Consider the following 20,978-nt stretch of genomic DNA (forward strand, 5'->3'; position numbering starts at 1 on the left):
CTGACAGTGACTTAGACAGAGGACTGAGGAGAAGCATTGTGTTGCACAGGGGTCTCCAGCCGGGAAGGCTACTGCTAACAATGGCTGCTGTGTGGAGTTTGCCTGCTGCTTCAGCCAAGCTAGCCCCCACCTCCTAAAAGGGATTGTTAGATGGGTCTCTCTGACCCAGGGACGATCGCTGCCATCCAGAAGATGGATTCTTACCTGCAGCCTCAGTCACACCTTGTCCCTCACCCGCTCCCTCGAACAAAGGACAACAAAAAAGAGCATGCCCAGAAGCTGGCCAAGGGTCCTGAGGTCACCCAATGGACCAGAGAGATAGCCCTGAGTGCAGGCCACGCAGGCGCAGACAAGCGCTGGCAAGAGAGGCAAAGACTTTTCGAGCCTGCACAGTTAAGCCCGGATTGAGAAACAAAGGTGGAGATTGGCCTGAAACAATGGGAGCGAGGGGGGGTGAAGAAGTATAAAGATGGTTCCTGACTGGACGTCATTGAGATCTCCCCACCAGAGGATCCCAAACCACCATGGAGGACCGGCAGGACTCCACGGGACTGGACCCCAGAGGGACGGACACCTTTGGAACTCATCTGCTGGTAAACCAGTCCTCATTCCCCTCTTTTCCTTCTTCTTTCCCTGTTTCTTTTTCCTTTCCTGTTTTCTTACTCTCTCGCCATCGCGTGCCGCTTTACAGGCGAAATAATAAAGTAACACTGTTTGATTGCATTCTAAGCACTTGGCGTTTCAGGTGCCTTAATTTTGTGCCTTGAGAAGAACGTAAATGAACCATCACGAGTCCATCGCTGAGTGGACCCTAACAAGGTCCTTGCAAGCTCTCAATCTCCTTTTGCTCCCCTAGCACACTTCTTCCCCCCTCCATGCAGTTTGGTTTCAGCCTAGGGAGCAGACAAATCCTTGGAAAAAGTAGGCATTCTTTTCATGTCCTATGTCAGCACAGGAAAAGAAGAAAATCCCAAAGTCTCAACATCTACACCACCCTAAGTGGAAGGCCATCGTGTCCCCACCATCCCCCAGCATGATGTGCCACTAGTTCATACACGACTCAGTGATTTTGGGAGAGGTAGAAGAAAGCATGCACCAAAAATTAGAAAAAAAGTCTGAAAGCTTAAGACAAAACAGCACTTCTAAAGAAGGAGATGATTGGAAGCCGCTCTGACCTGCACTGCTAACGACTTGTCCTGTTGTTTTTTAAAACAAGTTACTCTTTTAGTGAATTTGCCTGTCAGCTAAAGCTTTCATACTAGCTGCATTTTCCTGGAGCACCAGACACATGTTTTGGTAAACCTAGCAATGGAATGCAAACTTATTGATAAGCATGGATGGACATCTCGCAAGAGTGGCGACGAGAAACCAGTGACCAAGAAACTGACCAACTGTGTATAACATTCCACTCACATGAATACTTCATATAAAAGTGGGAAATCACGAGGATCTCGTCCCTTTTTTTGCCTTTTCCCTTCTGCTTATGACCGACATTAGGAGAGGACCTTGCAAGTCGTCCCTGCGAACTGAGGCCAGTGACAGACTGAATCCAGCTCCGGTTGGCTGCAGAGTCCAGTCCAGGACATGGGGTGCCGGCTCTGCAGTTGCTGAGACTTTCAAGATTGGTTTTGTATATTTTCAATTATTTTCTCTATTCTTATTAGTAGCATTAGTAAAACATTGTTCATTTTTCCAACTCTCTTCTCCCTGTCCTTCTTTCCCTCCCGATCGCCTGTGCTGAGTAGGAAAAGTGGAGAGGGAGGGGCACAAGGGGGAAGTGCGTGGGGGAGAGGAGTTTAACAATACATCTGCCAGGGTTTTATTGTCACCCCGCAATCTTAACCCTCGACACAACTAAAGCACAACCAACCTACAAGTTTCTTGCAAGTCTCGTCCCAACGCACACAGAGCATCTCCATTTCTTTTTCATCATTTTAAATGGGCAGATGGATTTTTCCACAAGAATATCCCCAATCTAAGCAAGACTCACTGTTCAGCACACCAGTCCTGCACTGACCTTGCCACCAATAGGCATCCTGTAGAAGATGTTCCATACTACGATTCCTGCCACGACTTTACCCCTGAGGTAGAAAACGGCACCATCGCCATGCCCTTCTCTTTGCTTTGGAACTTGAGGCACTGGGGGAAAACTTGGAGGAATGTCATTTTCTGATGCTTCTGCTTCAGTCCCTTGATCGAAGGGACCTTGTCCCTCTAGCAAAGAGATGTCCAAACATCCAGTGCAGAAGAGAAGCAGCAGCTCTTTGCCGGTGATGTTGAGAGCGGACTAAAGAGCAGGGCCCTGGAAGAGACGGAGGTGTTGTTCTTTTCTTTGCATCCAGCAAACGTTTCAATAAGACGAGAACGAAACCATCCTGACATGAAGCACAGCGCTGGCCATTCCCGACTTCCATCGCCAAAAGCAAAAGGCAGAACAGCCTGCTTCTTTAAGGCAGCATAGACAAAATAAAGACGCTTGGAACCACAGCAGCTCTTCTGTGCAAAACCTGATCATTTGATTGCTATGGAGGAAATTCAGCCTCCCTGGGAAAAGAAGTTTGAATTTTGGGAAATGAGTTACCCAAGGCCTTCTTGGAGGAACGTTACGTTTGAATCCCATTGGACTATCCAAACCAGCCTTTAAAGCTTGGTGTAGGAAAGAAGCAAACAGATTGATGTCTCCTGGAGCTCTGCAGCGTGATCAGACCATCTCTCTGGGCACTAACCAGCGAGACACGTAAACCTTCATGCACGGACACAGCTCCCGAGCACGACTCCAGCCCTCCCTGATTGCTCCCTTGCACTTTTCAGCATGGCTTTTGCTGTTAATTTAGCAAGAACTCCTCCTGTTGGCAAATTACTGTTGGTAAACTACTGTCAACAAGTCCAATGGCTTAGTAGCCTACATTGGGACCCAGATTGCTCCGAGGAAGGCAGTGTTGATTTCAGAGAGAACATATAATACAGATTCAAGAGAAGTACACATTGCTGTGTCAACACCTTGATCTGGGCACCTGCTGAATTGGAGCTGGGAGGCTTAGAGGAGTCAACGCAGCTGTGATTTGGGGCCCAGCAAGTCCCGTGTGTCAAAAGTGTTCCAAAATCATGCCGAGGAAACAGATGCTTCCCACAAAACGATATGGGCATCTCTAGATGTACATCACTACCTTTCTGGCCACGGCCCCAACTGACTTGTTGCGGCACAGCCCCGCAGCACCAGAACATGTCGCCGGTCACCTCCCGCCTGAGGAGCGCAGGTTGGACAGCTGTGGCAAGTTACTTGCTTTGTTCCATGTCAATTTTACTCCTTTGGCTTTTTTGGGAAGTGTGGCTGTTTCACGTCCACTCCATCATGACGTTCCAATTTCCCTGAAAGCACTGGCGTCGCCTTATCCCAGAGAAGGACCGCGCTGTGAGTAGGAGGAATACTCCAGTCCAAGCCAGGAAAAGAAGGGCTCTGCTCCGGGGACGTGGCGGTGCTGTGCTTTGTCCTGAGCCCCCGGCCGATCGCAATCAACTGTGCCCTTCCCAGGCAGAAATTCCCCGCAGGGCAACTCGGCAGCTGGAGGCTGGGAAGAGAGATGCTGCTGCTGCCCGGTGCTGACCCAGTCATTGCAATCAGCTCTGGTTCTGTGCAGTGCACGGGGGTGCTGGGGAAGAGGAGGATGCTGCGAAGGCTGCAGCCCGGGGCATGCAGCAGCCACAGACAGCCCTGGCTGGTTTGCAATGCGCCACACAGGGATCAGCAGCTGCTGCGGCTCTTGGCTAACTGGGTTTATACCTGAGCCTCCCTCCGTTTTTGGGCCCCAGAAAAACCCAGGGCAGAGTAACTCGCATCTGAGACGAAGCTCTGAGCGGGTGGATTTCTTGTCAAGACCAGCACTGTTTGCGGCGCTTCTCCCCGGTCTCTCAGGCCTGAACGTGCTCTCGTGACGCTGGAAGCCTTGTGCATCAGAGCCTTGTGCAGAGATGGATCATGGCTCAGATTTCCAGCAAGGGAGCGAGCAGCCACCTCTTCCTGACTTGGAAGACCCTCAGTGGAGGCGAGGGACCACGTGTGGGTTTGGAGGGTCTCAACGGTATCAGCTCATGTAGGTGCTCCGAAACACCCCCGCAATGGGGAGGTTCCTTGTGAGACGAAGGGGATGCCGTACGGTGCAGGTCAACCAGGCCAAGTCGGCAGTAGATCTCAAATGTTCCACGTCCTTGACTGGAATTGGAGACAGGCGGGTGGGAAGGGAGCCTGAGGGGGATCCAGCCAAACCGCCGGCTTGCGGCAGCACCAGCCCAGGGCTTCCCGCAACCAGTGCCGGGACACCCCGAGGACAGAGATTTCCTGCAGCCTTCTTTGTCCCGAGGTGGAGCAGGAACAGATGAGCACAGGGGGAAAACTGTCATTTTTTTAATTGGCTTTAATGATTTCTAAAAACAATCCAAGGCCGAGCAGAGGCTGGCAGCACCATGTCCTCAGGGCAGGTGAATCCCGCGGTCACTGTCCATGCACCCACCCCTGGCGTGGACGCTGCGCAGGCACCCGCGTGGCGCTGGCAGCCGGGCTCTACTCCTCTTGCTGTCCCGCGGTGCAGCTGCAGCGGAAAGCCCTGCGCAGAGCCCGCAGCGCCCTCCGGCACCGGGAAGGCCGTCGCCGTGGAGCTGGGCCCTGCGCTGGGCAGGCCACGTCTGTGCTGGTCTCTCCTCCATGCTCTGCAGACATTGGAGAAACTGTGTTCTCTTCTTCGTCCTTTGCAGCTGGGAAGAGAGGGGCTGTGCTGGCCTGTCCCTCATTGTCTCCTGCCAAACGAGCCTCAGTGGCTTCAAGTCCTGCAGGTGCTGGTGCTGCCACTGGAACATCCACGCATTGGGCCAGGTCCTGCTGTTCCACCGCTTGCTGGCCAGGTCCCTGGATCTCAGCCTCAGCCCTGTGCACGGCCTCACTGATGATGTGCTCCACAATGTCAGACAGGTCCACATCGTCCTCTGTGGGGCTGTGCTGGACAGGTTCTGGGCGCTCTGCCTCTGCTGCCGCCTCCGTGCCACCAGACCCCTCCTGGGGACCTGCAGGGGCATCCTGGAGGTGCTCCTGGAACGAGGGGCTGATCCAGATGCTGGGGATGAAGATGTCTCTGCCTTGGCACCCCTCTTTGTTGTTCTCATCCTCCACATCCATGCACTGGGCCAGGTCCTGCTGTTCCTCCGGTTCCTGGCCAGCTCCCATGATCTCAGCCACAGCCCTGCGCAAGCTCTCATTGAAGATGCGCTGGGCTGTGTCCCACAGAGCTGCGTCGTAGGCTGTGGGGCCCTGTGGGGCAGGTACTGGGCACTCTGCCTCTGCTGCTGCCTCATTGTTGGTGCTGCGAGGCCAGCCAGACCCCTCCTGGGGACCTTCACGGTGGTCCTGGATGCGGTCCCGGAGCGAGGTGGTGACCGAGGTGCTCTGGATGCTGTGCTGGCCCAGGCTGTGTCTGACCTCCGAGCAGGAGGAGGAGCAGGACACAGGGGATGGAGGTGGCAGTCCCGGCACTGCAGCAGCTGCTTGCGGCCGCGTCCAACCACCGGCCTTTCCCTCCTGCCCTGTCCCGTCCCTCCCCTGTGGCCTGTGGAGCAAGGGGGGAAGCCCAAAGGGCTGGGAGTGGGCGTTCGCCTCCTCGTCGATGGGCATCTTGGGTCTCGTCTACCAAAGAGCTGCAACGGGCACCCAGGGGAGATGCTGCCTCCTGAGAAGCTGCTGCTCCTGAGAAGCTGCTCTCCTGGGAGTGAGCACCCCAGGGCTCTCGCTCCTTAAATACCCCCACGGTCAGGGCGGGGACCCCCGTGTCACAATGGCCTCTGGCTATGACAACCCCATGTAACAATGGCCTCTGGTTATGACGAGGTGCCCACATCACAGAGCCCGGCGGTTGTCACGGAGACACCCGCCTCCGGGCCCGGCTGGGACTGCCTGTGCGCGGCGTGGGGCAGCCCCTGCTTGAAGGAGGAGGGAGCAGAGAATGGCGAGGGAAGCTGTCCCCAGCACACAGGACCCCGTCCCCCAGAGCTTTGCTCAGATGCTGCTGCCTGCTCCGCTGCACCTGCAAGAATCCGCATTCAGAGCTTGTTTGCAGTACAAACCAAGGGCCACTCTACAGCCTCACCACACTGACACTTTGTTTTCAACACGATCGTCATGAGTTTTCTTAAGTAGGTATGAGCCTCCTTTCAAGAAGAAGGCTGAAGCCACATCCATAAAACCACACAGTCCGTTTTCAGCAATAGAATCTACCGTTTCCCCCTTTAGTGACAACCAGGGTTCTCCCAAGGTGCGCTTTTACAGTACTTGTGAGCTGTTCACTGACTCACTTGCTAAAGGAGGTGGCCTCATCCACCTCCCAGTTTCATCCTGCCAGCTCTCCAATGCATTGCCTCTGCCACCTTCCTTCTACCGGGCCCAAAGTGCATTCTACTGCCTGGTTAGGGAGATGCACGTGCCACCGGTCCCAAAGCATCGCCCTGGGGACCCATCATAGCTGGCCATTTCCTCTCAGCTGCTGCACCAGCCAAACCTTTCTGGAACAGCAAACTCTCAGAATCTGCTCCAGGTCTGTAAGAGTCGGTCCAAAACCAGTATCTGCCTGAACATCGGCATCCAGAACAGACTGACAGTGACTTAGACAGAGGCCTGAGGAGAAGCATTGTCTTGCACAGGGGTCTCCAGCCTGGAAGGCTACTGCTAACAATGGCTGCTGTGTGGAGTTTACCTGCTGCTTCAGCCAAGCAAGCCCCCAGCTCCTAAAAGGGATTGTTAGATGGGTCTCTCTGACCCAGGGACAATCGCTGCCGTCCAGAAGATGGATTCTTACCTGCAGCCTCAGTCACACCTTGTCCCTCACCCGCTCCCTCGAACAAAGGACAACAAAAAAGAGCATGCCCAGAAGCTGGCCAAGGGTCCTGAGGTCACCCAATGGACCAGAGAGATAGCCCTGAGTGCAGGCCACGCAGGCGCAGACAAGCGCTGGCAAGAGAGGCAAAGACTTTTCGAGCCTGCACAGTTAAGCCCGGATTGAGAAACAAAGGTGGAGATTGGCCTGAAACAATGGGAGCGAGGGGGGGTGAAGAAGTATAAAGATGGTTCCTGACTGGACGTCATTGAGATCTCCCCACCAGAGGATCCCAAACCACCATGGAGGACCGGCAGGACTCCACGGGACTGGACCCCAGAGGGACGGACACCTTTGGAACTCATCTGCTGGTAAACCAGTCCTCATTCCCCTCTTTTCCTTCTTCTTTCCCTGTTTCTTTTTCCTTTCCTGTTTTCTTACTCTCTCGCTATCGCGTGCCGCTGTACGGGCAAAATAATAAAGTAACACTGTTTGATTGCATTCTTGGCATTTCAGATGCCTTAATTTTGTGCCTCGAGAAGAACGTAAATGAACCATCACGAGTCCATCGCTGAGTGGACCCTAACAAGGTCCTTGCAAGCTCTCAATCTCCTTTTGCTCCCCTAGCACACTTCTTCCCCCCTCCATGCAGTTTGGTTTCAGCCTAGGGAGCAGACACATCCTTGGAAAAAGTAGGCATTCTTTTCATGTCCTATGTCAGCACAGGAAAAGAAGAAAATCCCAAAGTCTCAACATCTACACCACCCTAAGTGGAAGGCCATCGTGTCCCCACCATCCCCCAGCATGATGTGCCACTAGTTCATACACGACTCAGTGATTTTGGGAGAGGTAGAAGAAAGCATGCACCAAAAATTAGAAAAAAAGTCTGAAAGCTTAAGACAAAACAGCACTTCTAAAGAAGGAGATGATTGGAAGCCGCTCTGACCTGCACTGCTAACGACTTGTCCTGTTGTTTTTTAAAACAAGTTACTCTTTTAGTGAATTTGCCTGTCAGCTAAAGCTTTCATATTAGCTGCATTTTCCTGGAGCACCAGACACATGTTTTGGTAAATATAGCAATGGAATGCAAACTTATTGATAAGCACGGATGGACATCTCGCAAGAGCGGCGACGAGAAACCGGTGACCAAGAAACTGACCAACTGTGTATAACATTCCATTCACATGAATACTTCATATAAAAGTGGGAAATCACGAGGATCTCGTCCCTTTTTTTGCCTTTTCCCTTCTGCTTATGACCGACATTAGGAGAGGACCTTGCAAGTCGTCCCTGCGAACTGATGCCAGTGACAGACCGAATCCAGCTCCGGTTGGCTGCAGAGTCCAGTCCAGGACATGGGGTGCCGGCTCTGCAGTTGCTGAGACTTTCAAGATTGGTTTTGTATATTTTCAATTATTTTCTCTATTCTTATTAGTAGCATTAGTAAAACATTGTTCATTTTTCCAACTCTCTTCTCCCTGTCCTTCTTTCCCTCCCGATCGCCTGTGCTGAGTGGGAAGGGGGGAGAGGGAGGGGCACAAGGGGGAAGTGCGTGGGGGAGAGGAGTTTAACAATACATCTGCCAGGGTTTTATTGTCACCCCGCAATCTTAACCCTCGACACAACTAAAGCACAACCAACCTACAAGTTTCTTGCAAGTCTCGTCCCAACGCACACAGAGCATCTCCATTTCTTTTTCATCATTTTAAATGGGCAGATGGATTTTTCCACAAGAATATCCCCAATCTAAGCAAGACTCACTGTTCAGCACACCAGTCCTGCACTGACCTTGCCGCCAATAGGCATCCTGTAGAAGATGTTCCATACTACGATTTCTGCCACGACTTTATCCCTGAGGTAGAAAATGGCACCATCACCATGCCCTTCTCTTTGCTTTGGAACTTGAGGCACTGGGGGAAAACTTGGAGGAATGTCAATTTCTGATGCTTCTGCTTCAGTCTCTTGATCGAAGGGACCTTGTCCCTCTAGCAAAGAGATGTCCAAAGATCCAGTGCAGAAGAGAAGCAGCAGCTCTTTGCCAGTGATGTTGAGAGCGGACTAAAGAGCAGGGCCCTGGAAGAGACGGAGGTGTTGTTCTTTTCTTTGCATCCAGCAAACGTTTCAATAAGACGAGAACGAAACCATCCTGACATGAAGCACAGCGCTGGCCATTCCCGACTTCCATCACCAAAAGCAAAAGGCAGAACAGCCTGCTTCTTTAAGGCAGCATAGACAAAATAAAGACGCTTGGAACCACAGCAGCTCTTCTGTGCAAAACCTGATCATTTGATTGCTATGGAGGAAATTCAGCCTCCCTGGGAAAAGAAGTTTGAATTTTGGGAAATGAGTTACCCAAGGCCTTCTTGGAGGAACATTACATTTGAATCCCATTTGACTATCCAAACCAGCCTTTAAAGCTTGGTGTAGGAAAGAAGCAAACAGATTGATGTCTCCTGGAGCTCTGCAGCGTGATCAGACCAACTCTCTGGGCACTATCCAGCGAGACACGTAAACCTTCACGCACGGACACAGCTCCCGAGCAAGACTCCAGCCCTCCCTGATTGCTCCCTTGCACTTTTCAGCATGGCTTTTGCTGTTAATTTAGCAAGAACTCCTCCTGTTGGCAAATTACTGTTGGTAAACTACTGTCAACAAGTCCAATGGCTTAGTAGCCTACATTGGGACCCAGATTGCTCTGAGGAAGGAAGTGTTGATTTCAGAGAGAACATATAATACAGATTCAAGAGAAGTACACATTGCTGTGTCAACACCTTGAACTGGGCACCTGCTGAATTGGAGCTGGGAGGCTTAGAGGAGTCAACGCAGCTGTGATTTGGGGCCCAGCAAGTCCCGTGTGTCAAAAGTGTTCCAAAATCATGCCGAGGAAACAGATGCTTCCCACAAAACGATATGGGCATCTCTAGATGTACATCACTACCTTTCTGGCCACGGCCCCAACTGACTTGTTGCGGCACAGCCCCGCAGCACCAGAACATGTCACCGGTCACCTCCCGCCTGAGGAGCGCAGGTTGGACAGCTGTGGCAAGTTACTTGCTTTGTTCCATGTCAATTTTACTCCTTTGGCTTTTTTGGGAAGTGTGGCCGTTTCACGTCCACTCCATCATGACGTTCCAATTTCCCTGAAAGCACTGGCGTCACCTTATCCCAGAGAAGGACCGCGCTGTGAGCAGGAGGAATACTCCAGTCCAAGCCAGGAAAAGAAGGGCTCTGCTCCGGGGACGTGGCGGTGCTGTGCTTTGTCCTGAGCCCCCGGCCGATCGCAATCAACTGTGCCCTTCCCAGGCAGAAATTCCCCGCAGGGCAACTCGGCAGCTGGAGGCTGGGAAGAGAGATGCTGCTGCTGCCCGGTGCTGACCCAGTCATTGCAATCAGCTCTGGTTCTGTGCAGTGCACGGGGGTGCTGGGGAAGAGGAGGATGCTGCGAAGGCTGCAGCCCGGGGCATGCAGCAGCCACAGACAGCCCTGGCTGGTTTGCAATGCGCCACACAGGGATCAGCAGCTGCTGCGGCTCTTGGCTAACTGGGTTTATACCTGAGCCTCCCTCCATTTTTGGGTCCCAGGAAAACCCAGGGCAGAGTAACTCGCATCTGAGACGAAGCTCTGAGCGGGTGGATTTCTTGTCAAGACCAGCACTGTTTGCGGCGCTTCTCCCCGGTCTCTCAGGCCTGAACGTGCTCTCGTGACGCTGGAAGCCTTGTGCATCAGAGCCTTGTGCAGAGATGGATCATGGCTCAGATTTCCAGCAAGGGAGCGAGCAGCCACCTCTTCCTGACTTGGAAGACCCTCAGTGGAGGCGAGGGACCACGTGTGGGTTTGGAGGGTCTCAACGGTATCAGCTCATGTAGGTGCTCCGAAACACCCCCGCAATGGGGAGGTTCCTTGTGAGACGAAGGGGATGCCGTACGGTGCAGGTCAACCAGGCCAAGTCGGCAGTAGATCTCCAGTGTTCCAAGTCCTTGACTGGAATTGGAGACAGGCGGGTGGGAAGGGAGCCTGAGGGGGATCCAGCCAAACCGCCGGCTTGCGGCAGCACCAGCCCAGGGCTTCCCGCAACCAATGCCGGGACACCCCGAGGACAGAGATTTCCTGCAGCCTTCTTTGTCCCGAGGTGGAGCAGGAACAGATGAGCACAGGGGGAAAACTGTCATTTTTTTAATTGGCTTTAATGATTTCTAAAAACAATCCAAGGCCGAGCAGAGGCTGGCAGCACCATGTCCTCAGGGCAGGTGAATCCCGCGGTCACTGTCCATGCACCCATCCCTGGCGTGGACGCTGCGCAGGCACCCGCGTGGCGCTGGCAGCCGGGCTCTACTCCTCTTGCTGTCCCGCGGTGCAGCTGCAGCGGAAAGCCCTGCACAGAGCCCGCAGCGCCCTCCGGAACCGGGAAGGCCGTCGCCGTGGAGCTGGGCCCTGCGCTGGGCAGGCCATGTCTGTGCTGGTCTCTCCTCCATGCTCTGCAGACATTGGAGAAACTGTGTTCTCTTCTTCGTCCTTTGCAGCTGGGACGAGAGGGGCTGTGCTGGCCTGTCCCTCATTGTCTCCTGCCAAATGAGCCTCAGTGGCTTCAAGTCCTGCAGGTGCTGGTGCTGCCACTGGAACATCCACGCATTGGGCCAGGTCCTGCTGTTCCACCGCTTGCTGGCCAGGTCCCTGGATCTCAGCCTCAGCCCTGTGCACGGCCTCACTGATGATGTGCTCCACAATGTCTAACAGGTCCACATCGTCCTCTGCAGGGCTCTGCTGGACAGGTTCCAGGCGCTCTGCCTCTGCTGCCGCCTCCGTGTCTGTGCAGCTGGGCAAGCCAGACCCCTCCTGGGGACCTGCAGGGGTGTCCTGGAGGTGCTCCTGGAACAAGGGGTTGATCCAGATGCTGGGGATGAAGATGTCTCCGCCTTCGCACCCCTCTTTGTTGTTCTCATCCTCCACATCCATGCGCTGGGCCAGGTCCTGCTGTTCCTCCGGTTCCTGGCCAGCTCCCATGATCTCAGCCACAAGCCCTGCGCAAGCTCTCATTGAAGATGCGCTGGGCTGTGTCCCACAGAGCTGCGTCGTAGGCTGTGGGGCCCTGTGGGGCAGGTGCTGGGCACTCTGCCTCTGCTGCTGTTAGCAATCAGGACACATAACCACGGGCGTAGTTATATGCGGTGCTTTATTTCAGCGCTGGGAAACTAGGGGTTCGCACCCAAAGCTGGCTTCGCTGGTCAGTCTAAGTTACACAGTATTTATACAGTCCATTCACATACATATTCATATATTCATTAAGATATGTAACGGTTACTCACTATTGATTACAACATCGATTGCTACATCTTGGAACTATTTTGATCATGTGCAGTGTCCTCACTGTATACGTATTTAGGTTAAGATAAAAGCTAGGTTGTTAAGATAAAGTATACTTGAACATGATATGCTTGAACATCCTCTCAGGGACAGTTTACAAAACTGATTCATCCTTCCAGGAACATTTTGTAAAACTGGTCCGCTTACTAACATTTCCCCCCTTTGAAAATGCTTTTCTATTCTTAGACAATGCATTTTCACCTCAATCAATTTCTTCGATTATTCATTGGTAATTCTCTTCAGTTGTGATAGTTCCAGTCGTGCTTCTTCATAAGCTGGAGGGTTATCAAATATAGGATTAGCATAATTCCTACTCAGGATACTGAAAATGCGATTATTCCTAGCATTTGTTTGACTAATTATGCGCTTAATACCTACATACAACAAACAATGAAGAACAATGACAATTGCAAGTACAACTACACTTTCTAGTAGTGAATGTACCCATCCTCCCAAACTTAAATCGAATTTATTCAACAGAGCTCCTATCCAGCTCTGTTCTGCATCTTGTTTTTCCTTTTGCAGCTCCACTTGTGTTTGGGTCAGCTTGGAAATGTCTTTCTCAGCCTCTGAAGTTACGTCTGGAATATGGATGCAGCAGTGATCGATTCTGTCTTTCAAATATCCACAGACGCCATTTTCTTTTAATAACATTATGTCGAGTGCCATTCTATTCTGCAAGGTCATTTTAGTCGTAGCTTGTAATTGTATATTGAGATCCCGAAAACCTTTTTAGTTATTCTAGCCAATCGATTCATTTGCCTGATCAATTTATCAATCATTTCTCTATTCCTATAGGCTGCAATTGGTGCAAAGAAAGATTCTAGTGCCCAGCTAAATTTAACACTGCTTGATGGTTCATGCCACACATCATCCTCGTTTATTTCTCGTTTATGTCTGACCTGTAATAGTTCTTGCCTCTTTTTCAATGGTGACCTTTTCCAAATGGGACATAGTGTTGGCAACCCCAAAGTAATTTCTCTAATTGGTCCTCCCATTGGCAAATGTGTAGTCCAGGTCCCATCACTTAAGGCCCAAACTAAATGTCCCACACTGCCTATAACTCCTTTACAGTCAATTTTGTCTTTATCAATGCCAATTCTAAAGGCTGCCTGTGAGTCTAATTGTTTCTGACAAATGCAGCCGGTAATCACTGCTACTTTGACAATGGACAAAGGAATCTCTTTAATGTTTGTTTGACAAGTTATCACCTGTGAGCAATTCCACCATGGTACTGTCATTCCTTCTGTTACATCGGACCACCGTATGCACCATAGAATTGCTTCACTGTATTGGTATTGTTGTACAATACTTAATGTCCACATATTGTTCCATAATTCAGTTATGTTTTTGTTATCTTGATCTTTGCATTCCCAGTAGGTCTGTTCAACCTTTTGATTCACAATTTTAGTGGTCTACTTGTCATAGAAGCACCATCCTACATCGTGGAATCGTCCTATTGTAATATACCTTGCTTTAGGTAATTTTAAACGATCTGCCCTGTGTCCTGCCGTTTTCCATTTTTGTCGTTCTCTTAACCTTTGTTCAGTTGGGACTTCTTCTGTTCTAGTGTGGGATTCACATGCTACCTTACTGATATTTTGTGTTCATGCAAAGTCTCGGATTAATCCTATCATTAGGTTCTCTGCCTGATTTTGTACACTTTGTACTACCTGTGGTACCTGGGTACTTTCATTACTATCTACTGCTCTTCGTGGCCTAATTTGCAATTCCATTCGAATAGTCTCATTTTTGCATTTATAAATTTTTCATGCATCAGGCGAGCTTTCCCACTGTCTATCAGGGGCCTTGTGGAATAGAGTGGCACTTCCCTCTCCAGTTTTCAAAAGCACAAAAACTCAGGGTATAACCAAAACCAAAGCTTGGTAATGCAAACCAGGCATTATTGCAATGTAATCTTGAGTGTGGTTGGACCTAGGATATGTGATGACCACGCTCTTGGAACCTTCTTCACACGGGTCTAATGTATCCAGGAGTCTACTCCGGCAACTTTAACTGCGGTAAACGTGGTCAAGAGTACTTGATAGGGTCCATCCCAACGTTCTCTCAAAGGCTCTTCATTCTAGTTTTTCATATACACAGTGTCCCAGGTTCTATATTATGTACTGGATTTTCAAGTGCCAGTGGTTGACTCCACTAATGCAGATTGGAGTCGATTCAGTGTCCTGCCAAGAGACAACAAATAATTGTACAGGTCCTGATTACCCTTTATGTGGACCTCTGGATTTGGGTTTGGTGCTTCATAGGGTTTGCCATACAGAATTTCGTATGGACTTACTGACATTCCACCCTTAGGTTTTATCCTGATACGCAACAATGCTATTGGTAAGGCCTGTGGCCATTGAATCTTTGCCTCCTGACAGACCTTACTAAGTTGTCTTTTTAAAGTTTAGTTCATTTTCTCTACCTGTCCACTGGACCGGGGCCTCCAGGGAGTATGCAGATCCCACTGAATCCCTAAACATCTGCTAACCTCCTTTACGAGTTGTGTCACAAAATGGGGCCCCCTATCGGATGATATTCCTATTGGTACCCCAAATCTAGGGATTAACCATTTCACAGTTTCTTTTGCTTGGTTGGTGCGACAAGAGAAGGCTTCTGGCCATCCAGAAAAGGTATCCACCACAACAAGTAGATATCTATATCCACGAGTTCGGGGAGTTCCGCGTAATCTATTTGCTAATAATCCCTGGGTTGCATGCCTGTCTTAATTTTCCCCATTTCTATTTTTCTTTTTACTAGAGGATTATTTTTCAAGCAAATTTCACACTTAGCTGTAATAAACTTTGCCATTGTTAACATCTGGACCGACATAATTTGTTTTCTTAGATAAATTACCAATGCTTCTGCACCCCAGTGACACTTCTGGTGTTCCGTCTGAAGTATTCCTCTCATAATAGTGGTTGGCACCACAACTTGTCCATTGGTGGTTACATACCACCCAGAATTATTCTTGCTGGCTATGAAGGTAATAAATCAGTTGCTCTTACCTTCTGAGAGACAAGACCCACCATTGTTCTCACTTGCCGTGCCACCGACCAAGATGTTTGATCAGCAAGTCAATTTCCCTCAATAATTTTCGATGTTCCACTTTGATGAGCTTTACAGTGCATTATAGCAACTTGCGATGGTTTCTGAATGGCATTAATCAAGTTCAGTATTTCCTTCTGGTATTTAATGTTTGTTCCTTGTGAAGAGAGCAGTCCCCGCTCTTTCCAAAGCGCTCCATGCACATGAACAACTCCGAAAGCACCTGCCAGCGGGGTGTCTCTCAAATCAGGATGACTTATATGGGCGTATTCGATAACTTCCACACAATCATGTTCCAGGTTTCCTTCTTCTGTACCTGCACCCAAAAACTCAGCAGGATTCATTAGGTTAGTAGTTTTTAGAACAACATCATCTTGTTCTGTCAGAATTACCTGGTATTTCATCATTCTGCTTGGGGAAAGCCAATGGCCCCCCTTTTGTTCCAATACTGTTGTCACCATATGGGATACAAACACTTCTATCCTTTTTCCCATAGTTAGTTTTCGGACCTCCTGGATCAGCATTACTGTAGCAGCTACCGCCCGTAAGCATGCCGGCCACCCAGCACTTACCGGATCTAGCTGTTTGGAAAAATAGCCAACAGGTCTTTTCCAGGATCCTAGTTGTTGGGTTAATACTCCCAAGGCAAGTCTGTGTCACTCGTGTACAAACAACTGGAAGTCTTTGCTCAAGTTCAGCAGGCCCAAAGCAGATGCCTGCATCAAAGCCTGTTTTAGCTTTTGGAAGGCCTCACGTTGTGGCTTTCCCCACTTGAATGTTTTATTCCTTTGTGCTTCATACAAAGGTTTGGTGATCAACCCATGGTCCATAATCCAGAGTCTGCACCATCCTGTAATTCCTAAAAAAAGATCTCAACTCATGTAAGTTTTGTGGTTCTGGAATAGCACAAATAGCATGTATCCTGTTCAGGCTTAGCCTTCGCTGTCCTTGAGAGAGCTCGCATCCTAAATAGATCACAGTCTCGGATGCAATATGAGCTTTATTTTTCGATACTTTGTACCGTTCATTCCCAATTGGTTCAATATTTCAATTGTTACCTGGATGCAGAGTTCTTGCGTCTCAGTCGCAATCAGAATATAATCTACATATTGTAGCAACAAATACCATTGTGAGGGATCATGATATGACCTTTTGTGGTCCATTCCTCGAGTTCCTTGGCTAGTTGATTTCCAAAGATGGTTGGGCTATTCTTGAACCCTTGTGGAAGGCGTGTTCAGGTTAACTGAGTTTTCCTCCCATTGTGTGGATTTTCCCATTCAAAGGCAAATAGCTTTTTGCTTTCATGGTCAAGGGCTATGCAGAAGAGGGCATCTTTTAGATCAAGTACAGTAAACCATTTATATTTCTCTTTCACAGATGTTAACAAGGTATATGGATTTGCAACTACTGGATAAATGTCCTTAGTGATCTGGTTTACAGCCCACAAATCTTGGCCTAATCGATAACTACCATCAGGTTTCTTTACTGGAAAAATTGGAGTATTATATTCTGATTCACATTCCTCTAGAATACCATATTTCAAGAATTTTCAATTAGAGGTACTATTCCTAACCTAGCTTCTAGTTTCAGTGGGTACTGCCTCAACTGTACTGGCTTGGCATCTTCCTTCAGTTCCACTTTTACGGGCTGGGCTGTTTTTGATTTCCCAGGTATGTCAGTCTCCCATACCATAGGAATCACAGCCTCCTCCACTGCTTGCGGTATTTTCACTACCAGGTTTTATTTTAAAAACAGAATTTGTCCTACCTTAGATTCTGGAATTTTCATTACCAGGTTTCCATCCTCAAATGTTATTACAGCATCCAATTTGGTCAATAATTCCTGTCCTAAAAGGGAAACTGGACAATCTGGAACATATAAGAACTTGTGGGTTAGTTCCTTTTCTCCAAAACACAAATCCAAGGGTTGTAGGAATGGCCGTACTTCCTCCTTCCCTGTGGCACCAACAGTTGTTGTAGCTCTGTGACCTACCGTCCCCTGTAAGGAATTCAGTACAGACTAAGTAGCCCCTGTGTCTACTAAAAAATTTACATCCCGGTTTTGGCAGCTTCTTTTAATCTTTCTAAAAGGCCGAGGGAGACTCATTCTTTTCCTGCATCACATTATACAATTTTGACCAATTCATTTGCTTCAGCATAGCAGTTTGAACGCTAATCAATAACCAATCCTGATACCTCTGGAGACGGCATAACCTGCCTCCTGTATTATAATTCCATTGGGGATCTTCTTTTGGAAAGTTCTCACCAACGTTAGCCTCTACTTTCCCATTCCGAATATCTTATCTCACTTTATCCCTCGCAACCTGTATAACCATATCTTTTCTGTAGGGTCCATTAATGTATCCAAAATCACTTGTAAATCACCCCAATCAGGATTCTGCATTTTAATTATCATTTTAATTATTGCAACCTTATCTGGATCTTCCCAATAAGGACCAGCCGATTGCTTTCAGATTACTAAATCCCCTGGCGAAAACTTTTACATAGACTGGTTACCCCCCACACCTACTGCTTGCCGCAGGGGTGCTATTACGTTTGGTGATCCCCCCCGCTTCATCCCCCGCAATTTTTTCCTCCGCAATTTATCAAGGAGAAGCTGCTGGGCACAGGTTTAGGCTCCTTTTGCCCTTTTCTCTCTTCATTTAATTCCTGCGATTATAAACTTTATATGTAATTCCAATTAGCTGAACAATAGTTACATCTCTCAGCTCCTACCTTTTGTAACTTCTTACAGATGTCAATAAACAGCACATTAAGCATCAATCCCTGACATTAATTTTAGATCCAAATCAGTCTATCCACAGAACAACACTAACTGCAATACAGCTAACTCAATTTACTTTCATGTGTACAGATGCATCTGAAGGGGAGCAAGGTGGCACTTTAGTAACGGAACCGGTTCTTATTTTGTAATTATTTCCCCAAACAAATTCTTTTGGTACCAAATATAAACATACAAACTAAAATACTGAGCTCAGACACACAAACCGAATACCGAGTTCAAATATGCAAACAGATCACAATTACACTTCTTTTTATGCATAAACTGTCCAAACCCAGCCTCCTTCTAATGTTTCAGAAAGCAATTTGACGGCGATACGTTTGAATTGGACATATCAACACAGAAGGATACAGATAACTAACACAGAAAGACAACACAGGTAACTTTACCAGAACAACAGTAAACAGGATCAAATCACCAGTTTCAACAGTAAATACAGATTAAATCACCAGAACTATAGACCAGGTGCTGAGCAGCACAAATAACCAGACCAGGTGCGCACAAATAACCAGACCAGGTGCGCACAAATAACCAGACCAGGTGCCGAGCCTGCGGCACAAATAACCAGACCAGATGCCGAGCCTGCAGAGGTTTCCCTCTGTCTGACGGACGGCTGCCTAGGCAATACCCCGGGAGCTCCCTGCCCAACCGAGCGTGGCTTTCGCCGCGTCTGACCGGCAGGCTACCAGATGCCTGACCAGCAGGCTACCAGACCAGGTGGGTACCCACTAATCCAGATAAAGCACCTTCTTACCAGTCAGAGGTCCGTCGTGAGCAGCAGAGGGTCGGTCGCGTCCGATGCACTCCCCAAGAATACCTCCGTGCTAGCCGGAGCAGGATCGAGACGCGATCCGCCTCGCAGCCCACGATGTCCCCAGCTGGGTCGCCAAAAATGTTAGCAATCAGGACACATAACCATGGGCGTAGTTATATGCGGTGCTTTATTTCAGCTCTGGGAAACCAGGGGTTCGCACCCAAAGCTGGCTTCGCTGGTCAGTCTAAGTTACACAGTATTTATACAGTCCATTCACATACATATTCATATATTCATTAAGATATGTAATGATTACTCACTATTGATTACACCATCGATTGCTACATCTTGGAACTATTTTGATCATGTGCAGTGTCCTCACTCTATACGTATTTAGGTTAGGATAAAAGCTAGGTTGTTAAGATAAAGTATACCTGAACGCGATATGCTTGAACATCCTCTCAGGGACAGTTTACAAAACTGATTCATCCTTCCAGGAACATTTTGTAAAACCAGTCCGCTTACTAACAGGGTCACTATGTCACAGAGTCTCAGTGTGACAGTCACAGCGTCTCAGGCAGGGTCACTACGATGGCACAGCGGCACAGCGTCTCAGGCAGGGTCACTATGATGGCACAGCGTCTCAGGCAGGGTCACTATGATGGCACAGAGGCACAGCGTCTCAGGCAGGGTCACTATGATGGCACAGCGTCTCCAGGCAGGGTCACTATGATGGCACAGAGGCACAGCGTCTCCAGGCAGGGTCACTATCATGGCACAGAGGCACAGCGTCTCCAGGCAGGGTCACTATCATGGCACAGAGGCACAGCATCTCCAGGCAGGGTCACTATGATGGCACAGAGGCACAGCGTCTAAGGCAGGGTCACTATGATGGCACAGAGGCACAGCGTCTCAGGCAGGGTCACTATGGTGGCACAGAGGCACAGCGTCTCAGGCAGGGTCACTATGATGGCACAGCGTCTCCAGGCAGGGTCACTATGATGGCACAGAGGCACAGCGTCTCAGGCAAGGTCACTATGGTGGCACAGAGGCACAGCATCTCAGGCAGGGTCACTATGATGGCACAGAGGCACAGCGTCTCAGGCAGGGTCACTATGGTGGCAAAGAGGCACAGCGTCTCAGGCAGGGTCACCGTGATGGCACAGAGGCACAGCGTCTCAGGCAGGGTCACTATGATGGCACAGAGGCACAGCGTCTCAGGCAGGGTCACTATGACGGCACAGAGGCACAGCGTCTCTAGGCAGGTTCACTATGACGGCACAGAGGCACAGCGTCTCAGGCAGGGTCACTATGTCACAGCGTCTCAGGCAGGGTCACTATGATGGCACAGAGGCACAGCGTCTCCGGCAGGGTCACTATGAGGGCACAGAGGCAGAGCGTCTCAGGCAGGGTCACTATGATGGCACAGAGGCACAGGGTCTCCAGGCAGGGTCACTATCATGGCACAGAGGCACAGCATCTCCAGGCAGGGTCACTATGATGGCACAGAGGCACAGCGTCTCAGGCAGGGTCACTATGATGGCACAGAGACACAGCGTCTCCAGGCAGGGTCACTATGATGGCACAGAGGCACAGCGTCTCAGGCAGGGTCACTATGGTGGCACAGAGGCACAGCATCTCACAGGGTCACTATGGTGGCACAGAGACACAGCGTCTCCAGGCAGGGTCACTATGATGGCACAGAGGCACAGGGTCTCCAGGCAGGGTCACTATGATGGCACAGAGGCACAGCGTCTCCAGGCAGGTTCACTATGATGGCACAGAGGTACAGCGTCTCAGGCAGGGTCACTATGATGGCACAGAGGCACAGCGTGTCAGGCAGGGTCACTATGATGGCACAGAGGCACAGCGTCTCAGGCAGGGTCACGATGATGGCACAGAGGCACAGCGTCTCCAGGCAGGGTCACTATGATGGCACAGAGGCACAGCGTCTCAGGCAGGGTCACCATGATGGCACAGAGGCACAGCGTCTCAGGCAGGGTCACCATGATGGCACAGAGGCACAGCGTCTCAGGCAGGGTCACCATGATGGCACAGAGGCACAGCGTCTCCAGGCAGGGTCACTATCATGGCACAGAGGCACAGTGTCTCAGGCAGGGTCACTATGATGGCACAGAGGCACAGCGTCTCCAGGC

Source organism: Streptopelia decaocto (genome assembly GCF_964273445.1).
Source record: "Streptopelia decaocto genome assembly, contig: HAP1_SCAFFOLD_131, whole genome shotgun sequence".
NCBI lineage: Eukaryota > Metazoa > Chordata > Aves > Columbiformes > Columbidae > Streptopelia > Streptopelia decaocto.